At 42.2% G+C, this 15,849-nt stretch overlaps 1 pseudogene; it reads left to right on the forward strand.

The window, feature by feature from the left end:
• Nucleotides 1-238: 238 nt before the first annotated feature.
• Nucleotides 239-15,849, forward strand: part of LOC118396045 (mitochondrial inner membrane protease subunit 2-like) — a 199,278-nt pseudogene continuing 183,667 nt past the window's right edge.

Consider the following 15,849-nt stretch of genomic DNA (forward strand, 5'->3'; position numbering starts at 1 on the left):
GTCTAGGATCCAGTAGCAGAGGGAGGAGGTGTTTAGTCCCAGGGTCCTTAGGTTAGTGCTGAGCTTTGAGGGCACTATGGTGTTGAACACTAAGCTGAAGTCATTGAATATCCTTCTCACATAGGTGTTCATGTTGTCCAGGTGGGAAAGGGCAGTGTGGAGTGCAATAGAGATTGCATTATCTGTGGATCTGTTGGTGTGGTATGCAAATTGGAGTGGGCATTGGGTTTCTAGAATAATGGTGTTGATGTGAGCCATGACCAGCCTTTCAAATCACTTCATGGCTACAGATGTGAGTGCTATGATTTGGTAATCATTTAGGCAGGTTACCTTAGTGTTCTTGGGCACAGGGACTATGGTGGTCTGCTTGAAACATGTTGGTATTACAGATTCAGACAGGGAAAGGTTTAAAATGTCAGTATAGACACTTGCCAGTTTGTCAGCGCATGCTCGGAGTACACGTTTGACCCAGCGGGCTTGTGAATGTTTATCTGTTTAAAGCTTTTACTCACATCGGCTGCAGAGAGCGTGATCACACAGTCATCCGGACCAGCTGATGCTCTCATGCATGTTTCAGTGTTACTTGCATCGAAGCAAGCATAGAAGTTACTTAGCTCGTCTGGTAGGCTTGTGTCACTGGGCAGCTCTCGGTTGTGCTTCCCTTAGTAGTCTGTAATAGTTTGTCGGGGTGCATAGCGGGATTTATTATAAGCTCCTTGAAAATGGGAGCTCTACCCTTTAACTCTGTTTATTTCACTTTTATTTAACCAGGTAGGCCAGTTGAGAACAAGTTCTCATTTACAACTGCGACCTGGCCAAGAATGAACAAAGCGGTGTGACACAAACAACACAGAGTTACACATGGGATAAACAAACGTACAGTCAATAACACAATAGAAAAGTCTATATAGAGTGTGTGCAAATGTAGTAAGATTAGGGGTGTAAGGCAATAAATAGGCCATAGTGGCAAAATAATTCTGTGCGAATGTTGCCTGTCATCCATGGCTTCTGGTTGGGGTATGTACGGACAGTCACTGTGAGGACGACGTCCTCAATGCACTTATTGATAAAGCCAATGACTGATGTGGTGTACTCCTCTATGCCATCGGAAGAATCCCGGAACATATTCCAGTCTGTGCTGGCAAAACAGTCCTGTAGTTTAGCATCTGCTTCATCTGACCACTTTTTTATAGGCCGAGTCACGTGTGCTTCCTGCTTAAATAAAGCAGGAATCAGGAGGATGGAGTTATGGTCAGATTTGCCAAATGGAGGTCAAGGGAGAGCTTTGTACGCGTCTCTGTGTGTTGAGTAAAGGTGGTCTAGAATTGTTTTCCCTCTGGTTGCACATTTAACATGCTGATAGAAATTCTGTAAAACTGATTTAAGTTTCGCTGCATTAAAGTCATCGGCCACCAGGACCGCCGCCTCTGGGTGAGCGTTTTCCTGTTTACTTATGGCGGAATACAGCTCATCGAGTGCGAGTTCAGTACCAACTTCGCTCTGTGGTGGTATGTAAACAGCTACGAAAAATACAGATGAAAACTCTTTAAGTAGATAGTGTGTTCTTCAGCTTATCATCAGATACTTTACCTCAGGCGAGAAAAACTTTGAGACTTCATTAGATATTGTGCCCCAGCTGTTGTTTACCTAAATGCATAGGCCCCTGCCCCGTGTCTTACCAGAGGCTGCTGTCTGTCTTGCCGATGGAGTGTATAACCCGCCAGCTGTATGCTCTTAATTTCGTTGTTCAGCCACGACTCGGTGAAACATGACAGTTTTTAATGTCCTGTTGGTAGGATAAACATGCTTTCTGATTCTGATCTTCTCAATACAAACTCCCTACTATCTGATTCTCCATTGGTTGTTGAATGCCAAGTTCTTATAGCAGTGTTCCCATTCTGATGGTTTCTTTGATGGTGATTGGCTGAACTGTGTTCTTCTGTCCCAGGTGATGGCTCATAAGGTGAGGCTGAGTGCAGGTATATCCTGGCAGGTATATCCTGGCATTGCCAGTCACCATCACTGTTCTGGACCGCTTCGCCTATGTAGCACGAGTGGAGGGAGCGTCAATGCAGGTGAGACTCTCTCTCTGTCTCTCTCTCTTTCTCTACCCCCATCAATTCCTTCTGATCTTATTGTACTTTTTCAAAGCCCAATTCCCTTTGTAGCATAGGTAATGGAATCTTGGCATCAATCATACCGTAAAGAGAGAGAGGGAGAGGTTCTCTTTATAATGGAAAATATTGGCCTCACCTCACTTGTTTTCAACCTCTATTTTTAATGCAAGTCATACATATTCTTCATTTCTTTACACTTGTGTGTATACGGTAATTGTTGTGAAATTGTTAGGTTAGTTACTCAATGGTTATTACTGCATTGTCGGAACTAGAAGCACAAGCATTTGGCTACACTCGCTAACCATGTGTATGTGACAAATAAAATTGGATTTGATTTGAAATACTCAAACCCATGTTTCATTCCGCTGTCAAACATAATTAATCTAGAGGTATACACATGTAGCTATACAGGTATCAAGGTAAGGCAGTCAGGCAACTAAGACCCATTGGTTTCATCGCATTGGCTGGGTCTTGTCCTCCGTGTTCAGTGTTGGACGGCAACTCCAGCCTCTTGGGAAAGGTTGACTCTATACAGCGCAATAGCCTTGTAACATGGGAACTGAAGGGTCTTGTAGGAGCTCCATCACTGTTGAAAGAAATCTGAATTTCTATGGAACAATAATTGAAATTCTTAAATAAAGACGTTTCAGTCAAGTCAAATTAAATGTCAGTCCATAGTTCTTGTTTCCTTTGTACCATCCCTCATGACGTCCAATTACAGATAGTTAATTTGTATTTATATGTTTTTCTAAGAAATACATTGTGAAACGTAACAACTAATAGTGAAGATGGTTATTGATCTCTCTCCTCTCATCCTATACTACTACTTAGTGAATCAATACATTCACATGCTGATTTCTGTTTCCACTGTTGGAGTTAAATTTGCGTAGGCAGACAGTTGCTTTACTTTGCCTCTCCTCCTACAAGGCTGCTACAGTCCTCACAAAACCCCTTGTCTTGCCTTGGGTTGCCTGCAGCACAATATTTGAATTGTTGACCAGACAGTCTTATTTTATTAAACTTTCCAGTGTTATTGTTTTTCAGTTTTTATCAATTCTAGGGTGCTTTCCAGCTAGCAAGCTAGACAATACAGCATGAAATATGGTAAAATATGACTAAAAGTGAAAACGATAACGTATCCAACTGTAACAGATACATTCCGCGACTGGCAGCACTCGTAGGAATATTTATTTTCAGCAGACAGATAAGAGATATTCTGTCAATTACCCCAGCAAGCATGAAATGGCCTGTGCACATCCTGTTTAATGAATCATTCTGCCTGTGTCATGTCACCCGCCTCTTGGAGCGGGGCTTCGTCACACACTAGCTCTTCGATAAAGTGACAAACAGTTTGTGACAAACTAAGTTGTAAGAATAAATTATTTCTGGGGGGGATTTAATGGTCTATAGGCCTATACTATTATACAATAGTTGTCGTTATGGTTGTTGTAGAATCCTGTGGAGTTCCATTTCCCACTGAGAGTGAAATGGTTGATTTAGTCTTGTTTGTGGATTCACTGGTTTAGAGAAGAGAATTTGGTTGTGTTGTGTTTAGTAGGAAAATAATCTGGGATGTTCGGTCTGAACGTGTCCAAACTGATGTATTCTGTAACTCACTGTAGTAGTTTTGTGCATAATTCTATAAGCATGAGTTGTTGAATAGATTATTCTTGACCTTTGCCATGCCCCTGAGTTGTGTGGTTTTAGAATCTTATGAAGCTAGTTAGCCTACAGCCATGTCTCAAGACAATTCTGACCCCTGGGCATGTATCCACAAAGCGTCTCAGAGTAGGAGTGCTGATCTGGGATCAGTTTAGCCTTTAAGATCATAATGTATATGATTACCTGGACAGATCCTAGATCAGCACTCCTACTCTGAGACATTTGGTGGATATGAACCGTGATCTCAAAATCTGAACATAGAGTTGATAGACCTATTCTCAGAATGCTGAATGCTTCTTAAAATGCTTCTTGAAATGCAGAATGCTACAAGGTATGTAGATTCCATGACAGATAATATACGCACACATTAATCTGACATTTAATATGGTTGAGTAACCTTTCCACACCACTACATTTGAAAGGTAAGATGTTTTATAGACAGCTATTGTCAAGGCTCAGGAGAAGACCCAGATGCAGACAGTTTCCAAGTAACAAAAGTTTATTACAAAATCAGGGGGCAGGCAAACGACAGGTCACGGGCAGGCAGAGGTCAGTAATCCAGGGTGGTATGGCAAGGTACAGAACAACAGGCAGGCTCAGGGTCAGGGCAGACAGAATGGTCAAAACCGGGAAAGATAGAAAACAGCAACTAGAGACAGACAGGAGCACAGGAAAAAAATATGGTAGGCTTGGCGAAAAACTAAACGAACTGGCAACAGACAACACGGGTATAAATACACTGGGGATAATGGGGAAGATGGGCGACACCTGAAGGGGGCTGGAGACAAGCACAAAGACAGGTGAAACAGATCAGGGTGTGACAGCTTCTGTGTTTTTGCCAACTGTATCTGTCAGTTTGAATCAGTAGACACAGAAGGACATAGGCTGAAGCCATCACAGTATGGCATGGCAGGAGGATGCCACTTCTCTTTTCTGAGAGGAATATGTCACTTTGAAAACAATATGTCACTTTGAAAACAATATGTCAATTTGAGAACAGTATGTCACTTTGAGAACCATATGACACTTTGAGAACAATAGGTCCAATTGAGAACAATATGTTTTGATAACAATAGGTCCCTTTGAGAACAATAGGTCCCTTTGAGAACAATAGGTCCCTTTGAGAACAATAGGTCCCTTTGAGAACAATAGGTCCCTTTGAGAACAATAGGTCCCTTTGAGAACAATATGTTTTTGAGAACAATATGTCCCTTTGAGAACAATAGGTCCCTTTGAGAACAATATGTTTTTGAGAACAATAGGTCCCTTTGAGAACAATATGTTTTTGAGAACAATAGGTCCCTTTGAGAACAATATGTTTTTGAGAACAATAGGTCCCTTTGAGAGCAATAGGTCCCTTTGAGAACGGTGTCATAACGTTGGCCTCTTTGGGTATAGCAAGCCCCATCCCCCTCTCCCCGCCTCCCCCTTTCCTCCTTCAACTAGGCTACTGTGGTCAGAGAGACGTTGTAAATTCCTGAGGATCTCCTCATGGACACCTAGTATAAGAAGCAGAGTAAATTTTCATAGAGGACAAAGGAATACCGTAATTACTGGACTATTAAGCGCACCTGAATATAAACCGCACCTGAATATAAACCGCACCCACTGAATTATAAAAAAATATGTATTTTGTACATAAATAAGCCGCACATGTCTATAAGCCGCAGGTGCCTACCGGTACATTGAAACAAATGAACTTGGCCACTATCTTCCTCTTCCTGTGCACTGAAACCACTGAAGTCATCTCCTTCGGTGTCGGAGTTGAATAGCCTCAGAATTGTTTGATCCGATGTTGGATCGTTTTCATTGTCGCTCTCGTCACTTTCATCCGGAGGCAAATTCCCCGCTGAGCTCATGCTGCCCCTTCAACACGCAGCAGTCCAGCCTTTCGAAACCCGTTGATGATAGTGGATTTTTTGACAATGCTCCACGCTGTCAAGACCCACTGGCAGACTTGACCATAAGTTGCTTTTCGCATGCGGCCCGTTTTAGTGAAGGATTTCTCCCCACTTGTCATCCAAGCCTTCCACTGAACAAGGAGCGCCACCTTAAATGCATGATTTACACTGATGTCGAGTGGCTGCAAATACTTTGGGCCATCTGCTTTTCTTCCCTCTGAAAGCTTTTGTTGTCTTTTTGCACTGAGTCAGTTCCTCACGCTGCTGTTTCCAACGTCTTATCATCGACTCATTAAGGCCAAGCTCCCGTGCAGCAGCTCTATTTCCTTTTCCAACAGCCAGATCGATCGCCTTCAACTTGAAAGCTGCATCATATGCATTTCTCTGTGTCTTTGCCATGATGAGGGTGACAAAATTACTACCGTAATCAGAATGATGGGAAGTTTGAGCGCGCTCGATTTACGTCACATTATGTGACGGTGCTCAGTTTTTTGGCGGCATGAATCTTGTGAAAGCGGGAAAAATCCATAAATTAGCCGCGTCATTGTATAAACCGCAAGGTTCAAAGCGTGGGAATAAAGTAGCGGCTTATAGTCCGGAAATTACGTTACCTTCCAACTCACAGAATTTGAGGTAAGAACAAATTTCATGTTCCGGAGAAAGTATAAAAGATCGGTGAAGAATCCAACTACGAACTGGTCCGTGTCAGGATTTGGCCAGGGTTGTTCCGGTTTTTGGTCACTAGATGCCCCCATTGTGCCTTTTGACCTTTTGTTTTCCCTTGATCCCCATTATTATTTGCACCTGTGCCTCGTTTCCCCTGATTGTATTTAAACCCTTTGTTTTACTCAGTTCTTTGCTCTGTGTTTGTATGTTAGCACCCAGCCCTAGTACTCTGTGTACTCTTGTTGATCCCGGTGGACTCTCTTGAGGAATTCTGTTTTTTTGTTATTGTTTGTTTGTTTTTTGAGTATCTTTTGAGGCTTTTTGTGCTATACCTTCCACCTTGTGGATTTACCTTTTTGTCTTGGAGGATTACCTTTGTTCTTATGGAATTCCTTTTGAGGTTGTGGAGTTACATGTTTTCCTGAAGAACTTCACTTTTTACTTCATTAAATACACCGTCTCAAGTACTGCTGTGTCTGCCTCAGCTTCTGGGTTCTGCCGACTATTCGTGGCTCAGTTGGTTAAGTGACTGTTTCTCACTCCGGAGACCCGGGTTCGTAACCGGGTCCGGACAGTCCGTTTGTCAGAACTTGGGGAAGCTCATGGGAGACGGTGTGGCCACATTACCATAACACTGTTTTTATAATAGCCTTAGATATGAGGTTTACATCTAATTGTTGTATAAGATGAATGAGTGAGTATGATACTGTTTGTATAATTGTGTGATATGATTATGGACTGTTTAATGAAGAAAAATACAATTTCCTTTTGATTTGAACTAAATCAGAGGACTGCCACTGAGCCCAGTTAGGGTCAGGCCTCCTGGGACAGCCCTTTTTCGGCCCTTCCGAATAAAACCCCCACTCAGGTTTTCGATCAGCAGACCGAGCTTACCTCAATTACGAGATGGCTAAAGGTTGCGGACCATATTTTTCTCCATTATGAGAAGACAAAGGTTGTAATCCATTGCTGAATCTTTTAACCATACAGTTAAACTCTTAGACTATTGATACCGACAGAATAAGAACAAGTCTTTGATATTAATTACTAGTCTGCAGCTAGGAATTCGGTATCATTGCACGCGAAGAACGACAACCGCCGAAACATCCATTCTATAACGAATCTAATGAATGTCACTCCGAACTATCCCCTCTAACCACAACTGAGAGAGAGAGAGAGAGAGAGAGAGAGAGAGAGATGGACAATTCTACAAAAGAAACAAACTTTTCACCAGCGATCAAGACGACACACTGAGCGTAGATATATATATTGATTGCAATTGTTCCCGAATGTGTAAAGGATTAGCATTTCAATTGTTATAACTATCACTCTGTAGTGACTTCTTAGTCGACCCCCACTTCCCCTTTTGTCTAACAAGCCGCCGTGCCGGTTTATCCCACTAGGGCACATTCTCATTTCATGTAACCACATTTACCTTGTTTGTTTATGCATTTCTGTGAATTACTTAGTTAGTAATAAATAAATGATTTAAGACAATTGATGTATGGATGACTCATAGTGAAGACTGGGTTCGTGCAGATAACCAACAATTTACGACGTTTGGAATGAGACTAACGTGGGGTAAAGTAAATAATTCATTAATTAGAAGACTAATTTGATCAGATAAAATATCTGAAAAGTTATTTTAGGAAATGATAACTTTGTAATCTGAATATTCTTCCTTGGTGCCCTGACTTAACTTGATTAATCAGTCTAATCGCGTAATACTAATTACAGAGAATCTTTGATAAAAACTATACGTCTTCAGTTAATGATAGTAAAGACATGACACTGGTATGTCACGTTGAGAACGTTATATCACGTTGAGAACGATATGTCACTTTGAGAACAATAAGTCCCTTTGAGAACAGTATGTCACGTTGAGAACGGTATGTCACTTTGAGAACGGTATGTCACTTTGAGAACGGTATGTCACTTTGAGAACGGTATGTCACTTTGAGAACAGTATGTCACTTTGAGAACAGTATGTCACGTTGAGAACGATATGTCACTTTCAGAACAATAAGTCCCTTTGAGAACAGTATGTCACGTTGAGAACGGTATGTCACTTTGAGAACAGTATGTCACTTTGAGAACAGTATGTCACTTTGAGAACGATATGTCACTTTCAGAACAATAAGTCCCTTTGAGAACAGTATGTCACGTTGAGAACGGTATGTCACTTTGAGAACAGTATGTCACTTTGAGAACGGTATGTCACTTTGAGAACAATAGGTCCCTGAGGTATTCAGGTGTTATGTGTTCAGTCAGTCAGTCCCATGTTTGTCCCTTCCTTGACCTTAGCTGCTGTATTTCTGTTCAGGAGGACACTAATGACAATGCTGCTGTACTTCTTCCGATCCTCAAATTTTTGTCTATGACTTGTTTGTGTGGGTACATGTGTGTGTGTCTCCTCAGCCCTCTATGTGTCCTGGGGGGAATGTGACAGGTTCTGACATGATGCTGCTGAACCGCTGGAGTGTGAGGAACTACCAAGTACGACGAGATGACATTGTGTCAGTCCTGCAAGTAACTACAATTTATCCACGTTTACATACACTGTTGTTTATTTGCTGTCATACAAACTGGGACCTTGTTTGTTGATAAAATCAAGTGGATTTCACCTGTGGTACCAATGATGTACTGTACTTGTCATATGTGTGTACATGAATAATGACAGGATTGTTGTATTTCACCCCAAGCCTTGGCCTGTACATCATCCATCCTTACTGTACTGCATGTTGACATGGAAACAACATGTTTCTGTCCGTTTGAAATCTGTGTTTCATCATCTTTTTTTATCCTGATATATCCAGCTGACCTTTTGAGTCACTGACGACTCTACCTAGCAAGGCTGATATAATTAGTGCTTCTCTCCAATAATATAATAAATATAATAATATATGCCATTTAGCTGACGCTTTTATCCAAAGCGACTTACAGTCATGTGTGCATACATTCTACGTATGGGTGGTCCCGGGAATCGAACCCACTACCCTGGCGTTACAAGCGCCATGCTCTACCAACTGAGCCACAGAAGGACCAAGCCTCCAGTGGTAGTAGACCAGTGGTTCCCAGCTCCGGTCTTTCAGTACCCGCAACAGTATAATTTTTTGTTGTGGCCCTGGACAAGTACACCTGATTATACTTGTCAACTAATCATCAAGCCCTTGACAAGTTGAATAAGGTGTTTTTGTCCAGGGATACAACAAACATTTGTGCTGTTGGAAATACTTGAGGACTGGAGTTGGGAAACACTGCAATACACCACGTGATCCATAGAGTGAAGGGCAGGCTGTCCAGTTGAGTTTCATCCTCTCTAAACTATTCTCCTAATCCTCATCCACGTCAGTAGATGACGTGTACCATCTTACTTCCCTGCAATCACTCCTCCACTCCCCTGCCGCGCTGAGGAGCACACAGAGCTGGTCTGCTAACCCCTCCCCTCCCTCTTTCTCTCTCGCTCTCTGTGTGTGTGGAGTAGGCATCTGCCCACGGCTGGCTGAACAGTGACGATCTGCTCCCCTGTGCCGTTGTTAAAGTAGAGAGCCTGTTGACACTGTTGGTTCCACAGCTGAGACTGGAGAGGGAGGGGGGAGAGAGAGGATTACCAAGGCTCCAATTAGAGTGCCACGTCCCACGTCAAGGGTCCCTGCTTTCAGACACACTCTTTGTTCTGAAGCACCGTGGGAAGCCAAATGTGGCCCTGGCTGCTAATGAAAAAGTCTGCGTCACAAATGGCACTCTATTTCCTATATGGTGCTCTACTTTTGACAAGGGCCCATAGGGATGTAAGGAAATAGGGTGTTATTTGAGAATCAGCCAAAATCTCCCCTGAAAAAAGTATCCTCTCGCACTCTCTCCTCATAGACTCAAGTCCCTGGGCGCACTAATCCCAGCCTACTTATGTTTTTGTTATTGCGATGGCTTCTGAGATTTCTTCTGAGACACCCCTTCTAGCTCCGTGACTCTACTGTAGCTACGATATTGAGGAAAATGTTACTTTTTATGCTTGTGATATGTGCTTGTCCCACTTAGTTATTTTAAGATGAATGCACTAACTGTAAGTCGCTCTGGATAAGTTTCAGTTTCACCTTTATTTAACCAGGTAGGCTAGTTGAGAACAAGTTCTCATTTACAACTGCGACCACCATTGATATATACAGAGAAACGTGCCAGAGAATTTAACCCTGTGGCACCCCCATAGAATCTGCCAGAGTTCCAGGACAGGACCTTCAATTTGACACACTAAACTCTATCTGAGAAGTAGTTGGTGAACCAGACGAGGCAGTCATTTGAGAAACAAAGGCTATTGAGTCTGCCGATAAGAATGCGGTGATTGACAGAGTCGAAAGCCTTGGCCAGGTCGATGAAGACAGCTGCACAGTAGTCTTTTGGTGGCGGTTATGATATCGTTTAGGACCTTGAGCGTGGCTGAGGTGCACCCATGAACCAGCTCGGAAAGCAGATTGCATAGTGGAGAAGGTACGGTGGGATTCGAAATGGTCGGTGATCTGTTAACTTGGCTTTCGAAGATTTTAGAAAGGCAGGGCAGGGTGGATATAGGTCTATAACAGTTGGGGTCGAGAGTGTCTCCCCCTTTGAAGAGGGGGATGACCGCAGCAGCTTTCCAATTTTGGGGGATCTCAGACGACACGAAAGAGAGGTTGAATAGGCTAGTAATAGGGGTTGCAACAATTTTGCCATTTTAGAAAGAAAGGGTCCAGATTGTCTATCCCAGCTGATTTGTAGGGATCCAGATTTTGCAGCTCTTTCAGAACATCGGCTGTCTGGATTTGGGTGAAGGAAAATTAGGGAGGGGGCTCGGGCAAGTTTCTGAGTGGGGTGCAGAGCTGTTGGCCGGGGCAGAAAGCATGGCCAGCCGTTGAAAAATGCTTATTGAAATGATCGATTATCGTAGATTTATTGGTGGTGACTAAAATGTAAAACGTAAATGTCTGATGCATTTGTTGTTGTTGTGTTGCTTTGATGGTATTCAGGTTTGATGTGGAAGAGCAAGGGGTTATGAATAGGCAGACATGTTTTAGTTTGATTTATTCACATTAAAGAAGACAAGTGAAAAACAAAAGCGTGCACATAAAAAAACATGACAAAAACACTGTGCAGGTGAGGTTGGAAACCCAAGAAGTCTTACAGTTGAACTGGGAAGTTTACATACACTTAGGTTGGAGTCATTAAAACTCATTTAAATTCATTTTTCAACTACTCCACAAATTTTGTTAAGTCTATCAGGACATCTACGTTGTGCATGACACAAGTCATTTTTCCAACAATTGTTTACAGACAGATTATTTCACTGTATCACAATTCCAGTGGGTAAGAAGTTTACATACACTAAGATGACTGTGCCTTTAAACAGCTTAGAACATTCCAGAACATGATGTCATGGCTTTAGAAGCTTCTGGCCAATTGACATAATCATAAGAAATCAGCCAATTGGAGACAGCAAATCAGCCAATCAGCCAAATTCATCCTTGGGAGCAATTTCCAAATTGCGTGAAGGTACCACGTTCATCTGTACAAACAATAGTACGCAAGTATAAACACCATGGGACCACGTAGCCATCATACAGCTCAAGAAGGAGACACATTCTTTCTTCTAGAGATGAACGTACTTGGGTGCGAAAAGTTCAAATCAATCCCAGAACAACAGCAAAGGACCTTGTGAAGATGGAGGAAAGAGGTACAAAAGTATCTATATCCACAGTAAAACGAGTCCTTATTGACATAACCTGATAGGGTGCTCAGCAAGGAAGAAGCCACTGCTCCAAAACAGTTTGCAACTGCACATGGTGTCAAATATCATACTTTTTGGAGAAATGTCCTCTTGTCTGATAGTGACCATCGTTATGTTTGGAGGAAAAAGGGTGATGCTTGCAAGCCGAAGAACACCATCCCAACCGTGAAGCATGGGGGTGGCAGCATCATGTTGTGGGGGTGCTTTGCTGCAGCAGGGACTGGTGCACTTCACAAAATAGATGGCATCATGAGTAAAGGAAAATTATGTGCATATATTGAAGCAACATCTCAAGACATTAGTCAAGAAGTTAAAGCTTGGTCGCAAATGGGTCTTCCAAATGGACAATGACCCCAAGCATACTTCCAACGTTGTGGCAAAATGGCTTAAGGACAACAAAATCAAGGTATTGGAGTGGCCATCACAAAGCCCTGATTTCAATCCTAGATAAAAATTTGTGGGCAGAACTGAAAAGCGTGTGCGAGCAAGGAGGCCTAGAAACCTGACTCAGTTACACCAGCTCTGTCAGGAGGAATGGGCCAAAATTCACCCAACTTATTGTGGGAAGCTTATGGAAGACTACCCGAAATGTTGGACCCAAGTTAAACAATTTAAAGGCAATGCTACCAAATACTAATTGAGTGCATGTAAACTTCTGACCCACTGGGAATGTGATGAAAGAAATAAAAGCTGAAGTAAATAGTTCTCTACTATTATTCTGACATTTCACATTCTTAAAATAAAATGGTGATCCTAACTGACCATAGACAGGGAATTTTTTACTGGAATTAAATGTCAGGAATTGTGAAAAACTGAGTTTAAATGTATTTGGCTAAGGTGTATGTAAACTTCCGACTTCAACTGTATATAAAAACCACACCTAAAAGACACAGTTAAGGAATATGTAACTGCTTGGTGTATTTTCTGTTTTCATCAGCTTAACTGGGTTTGACCATCTCTGTCTCCATTGGTACATTGCTTCAGAAATGTTTAATTTATTTTGGTTCTACATTATTATTCTAATTCAGCATGAATGTCCACATATCACCCATTAATGCATTTCTCCCTTAGAAAATAGCTATTCTGTCCTCAATGGGGCTACCTGGTTAAATAAAGGTTACATATCATAAATAATAAATTGCTGTGGGGTTTGATGTGTTGTGCCCTGTGGGTTGAGTGGGCTCAGACAGACAGCGGCAGGCAGGCAGGAAAGCAGGCAGGATAAATCCCTCTTTCATAATTACCCCAAGATGGCAGCCTCTCCCTTCCTTTCCCTGCAGGGGATGTGTTGTTCAGCCATTACAGAGCTCTACAGTGAGAACATTTTACTTGCATATGAGCCTACATTTTTCAACTGAGGCACACACGTGCTCCTTGTAAGAGAAAGGTCAGCGTAGAGCCTTGCATTATGAGGCACTATTCCTGGCAGAGTGGAGAGAGGGAGTGAAGAAGATTGAGGGAGGTGGGCAGGGAGGGAGAAAGAGGGAAGAAGACAGGGAGCAGGAAAGGAGGAGTGTAGGAAGGAGAGAGAGAGCTAGCACGGAATGCTAATCTAACATAATCTGACATTGGGTTTAGCCTGAGAGCACTGTTTGAATCTTATATGGAAAATGATTTAAACAGCATTGACCGCGGTAACATTGTTACTAAGTGATACGGCAGTGTCTTACAGACTCATTGACTAGAATGAGAATAACCATTCTAGTAATTATATTTCTGTGGTACACACACTCAGCATGCAGTAGTATATCAAGGTAATAAAGGAGCTGTGTGTATTTGTGTCTGTTCACAAACTATCTATCTCTGGTATTGAGATGATCCCTGCGTTAGATCACCCATGTACATAATAATAATACATATGATTTATATAGCACTTTCCTAATAACCAAATGCACTTCATATCATCATATCCTAACCTTATTTTATTATCTTATTCTTTTAAGATGTGCATATCCACCAAGTAATCTACATGCTTTTGAGAATGATTAAAAATGGCAACATGTGTCACGTTCTGACCTTAGTTCCTGTGTTTTTGTCTTTGTTTTAGTATGGTCAGGGCGTGAGTTGGGATTGGCAGTCTGTTTGTTTTTCTATGTTGGTTTTTGTGTTCGGCCGAGTATGGTTCTCAATCAGAGGCAGGTGGCGTTAGTCGTCTCTGATTGAGAATCATACTTAGGTCGCCTGGGTTTCACTTTTGGTTTGTGGGTGTTTGTTTCCATGTGAGTGTTTGGGCCACACGGTACTGTTTAGTTTTGTTCACATCGTTTATTGTTTTTGTTCCAGTGTTCAGTTTGTTTATTAAAAAGACATGAACACTTACCACGCTGCACCTTGGTCCTACTCTCTATCTCCAGACGACAACAGTTACAATGTGAAATACTGTCGATCTGTATTGACAGCATTGATCGAGAGGGATTTCATTAAAACCACAAAAAGCTGCTTTCTTATGTACCAAAGAATCTCACCCTGGCCTGTACTGTATTTACATTTCAAATGTGATATTGGACTACTGCTACGGCAAGTCGGACTGATTTCCTACTGTAATTGGTACTCATTTTAAACACAAATTGTCCAAGTGAATATTCCGGTCCTCTGAGTAATTTCTTATTTACAGAATAGACTACTCCTCGTTTCAAGGCCAGGCCATAGCAGTGGATGAGGAAAATGGTTCTGTCAGCATGTTTATGAGTCCATATACTGTATGTAAAGCTATCCACCACATTGGGTATTTGTCATGCTTTCAGACAAGACCATTACAAAGCTGATTGATTTTATGTTCTGCTGTGAACATAACCATTTGGTTCTGAGCAGCCCTGGAAACAGATTTCTGCTAAATCTAATTTTATTGTGGAAAGGGAGAAGTGCTACTCCACGTGTTATAAACAGGTGTCATAACAGATGACTAAATCCCCTTTCCTGGCAGTGTTCATTTGTTTATGACAACGTTTTGCGATTACCATCCTGGTACAAGACGAGAGAAAAACAGAAGTTTAAAGTTGACGCAAAAGTTTTTCCCTTCTAAAAGTGTATGAATATTCATGGTATGCACAGCAGCAGCTCGGTAAACCTTCAAAAGCTTCAAGTCTTCATTCTCTGAACTTTCTTCTCTTCCTGTTGCTTGTCTTTGAAGTGGGGATGCCAAGAAGAGAGAAACAGTATTCCTCCAGTTTGGTTGGACTGTATTGAGTTTGTGTAATTAGCATCAACAGAATCCAGTTCAGTTACAGCTCACAGAACTCCGGTACATCCCAGCTTTGTTAAGCTATGTTTTAGCCAGCCATGACCAAAGCCCATTGTTTTGGGATTGGGTTTAGAAAAAAAATAGAAAACAGAGGGGGAAAAATGGCAAGCAAAAGCCTCTGAGATACTTAATCTAGGAGACTCTGAGCTGACAATCTCCCCCCTGCAGAAATGTTGCTGGGGCAACAGCAGGAACGCGGTCAGTGGAGGTAGGAGTTCCTGTCCCTGGAGACAGGAACAGGGGAGCAGACTTCCATGAGCCATGAGGTCCCTGTTGAAACAGAGGAACAAACCCCAGACTGCACACTTTGGCCCCTTGGGAGAGATGGGAGGCCAGGAAAGGGAAGGAGGGGAATGGAGGAGAGGAGAGGGGAAGGGGTGAGAAGGGAAGGAATGGTATGGCATGGGAGGTTAAATGTGGGAGGTTAAAAGGGTTTGTTTTACCAAAAGTGATCACTTCAGTCTGTCTCCTATCTACCAGATAGGGATGTTTTCCCATGTCTGT

Source organism: Oncorhynchus keta, chromosome 17, assembly GCF_023373465.1.
Source record: "Oncorhynchus keta strain PuntledgeMale-10-30-2019 chromosome 17, Oket_V2, whole genome shotgun sequence".
Lineage (NCBI taxonomy): Eukaryota > Metazoa > Chordata > Actinopteri > Salmoniformes > Salmonidae > Oncorhynchus > Oncorhynchus keta.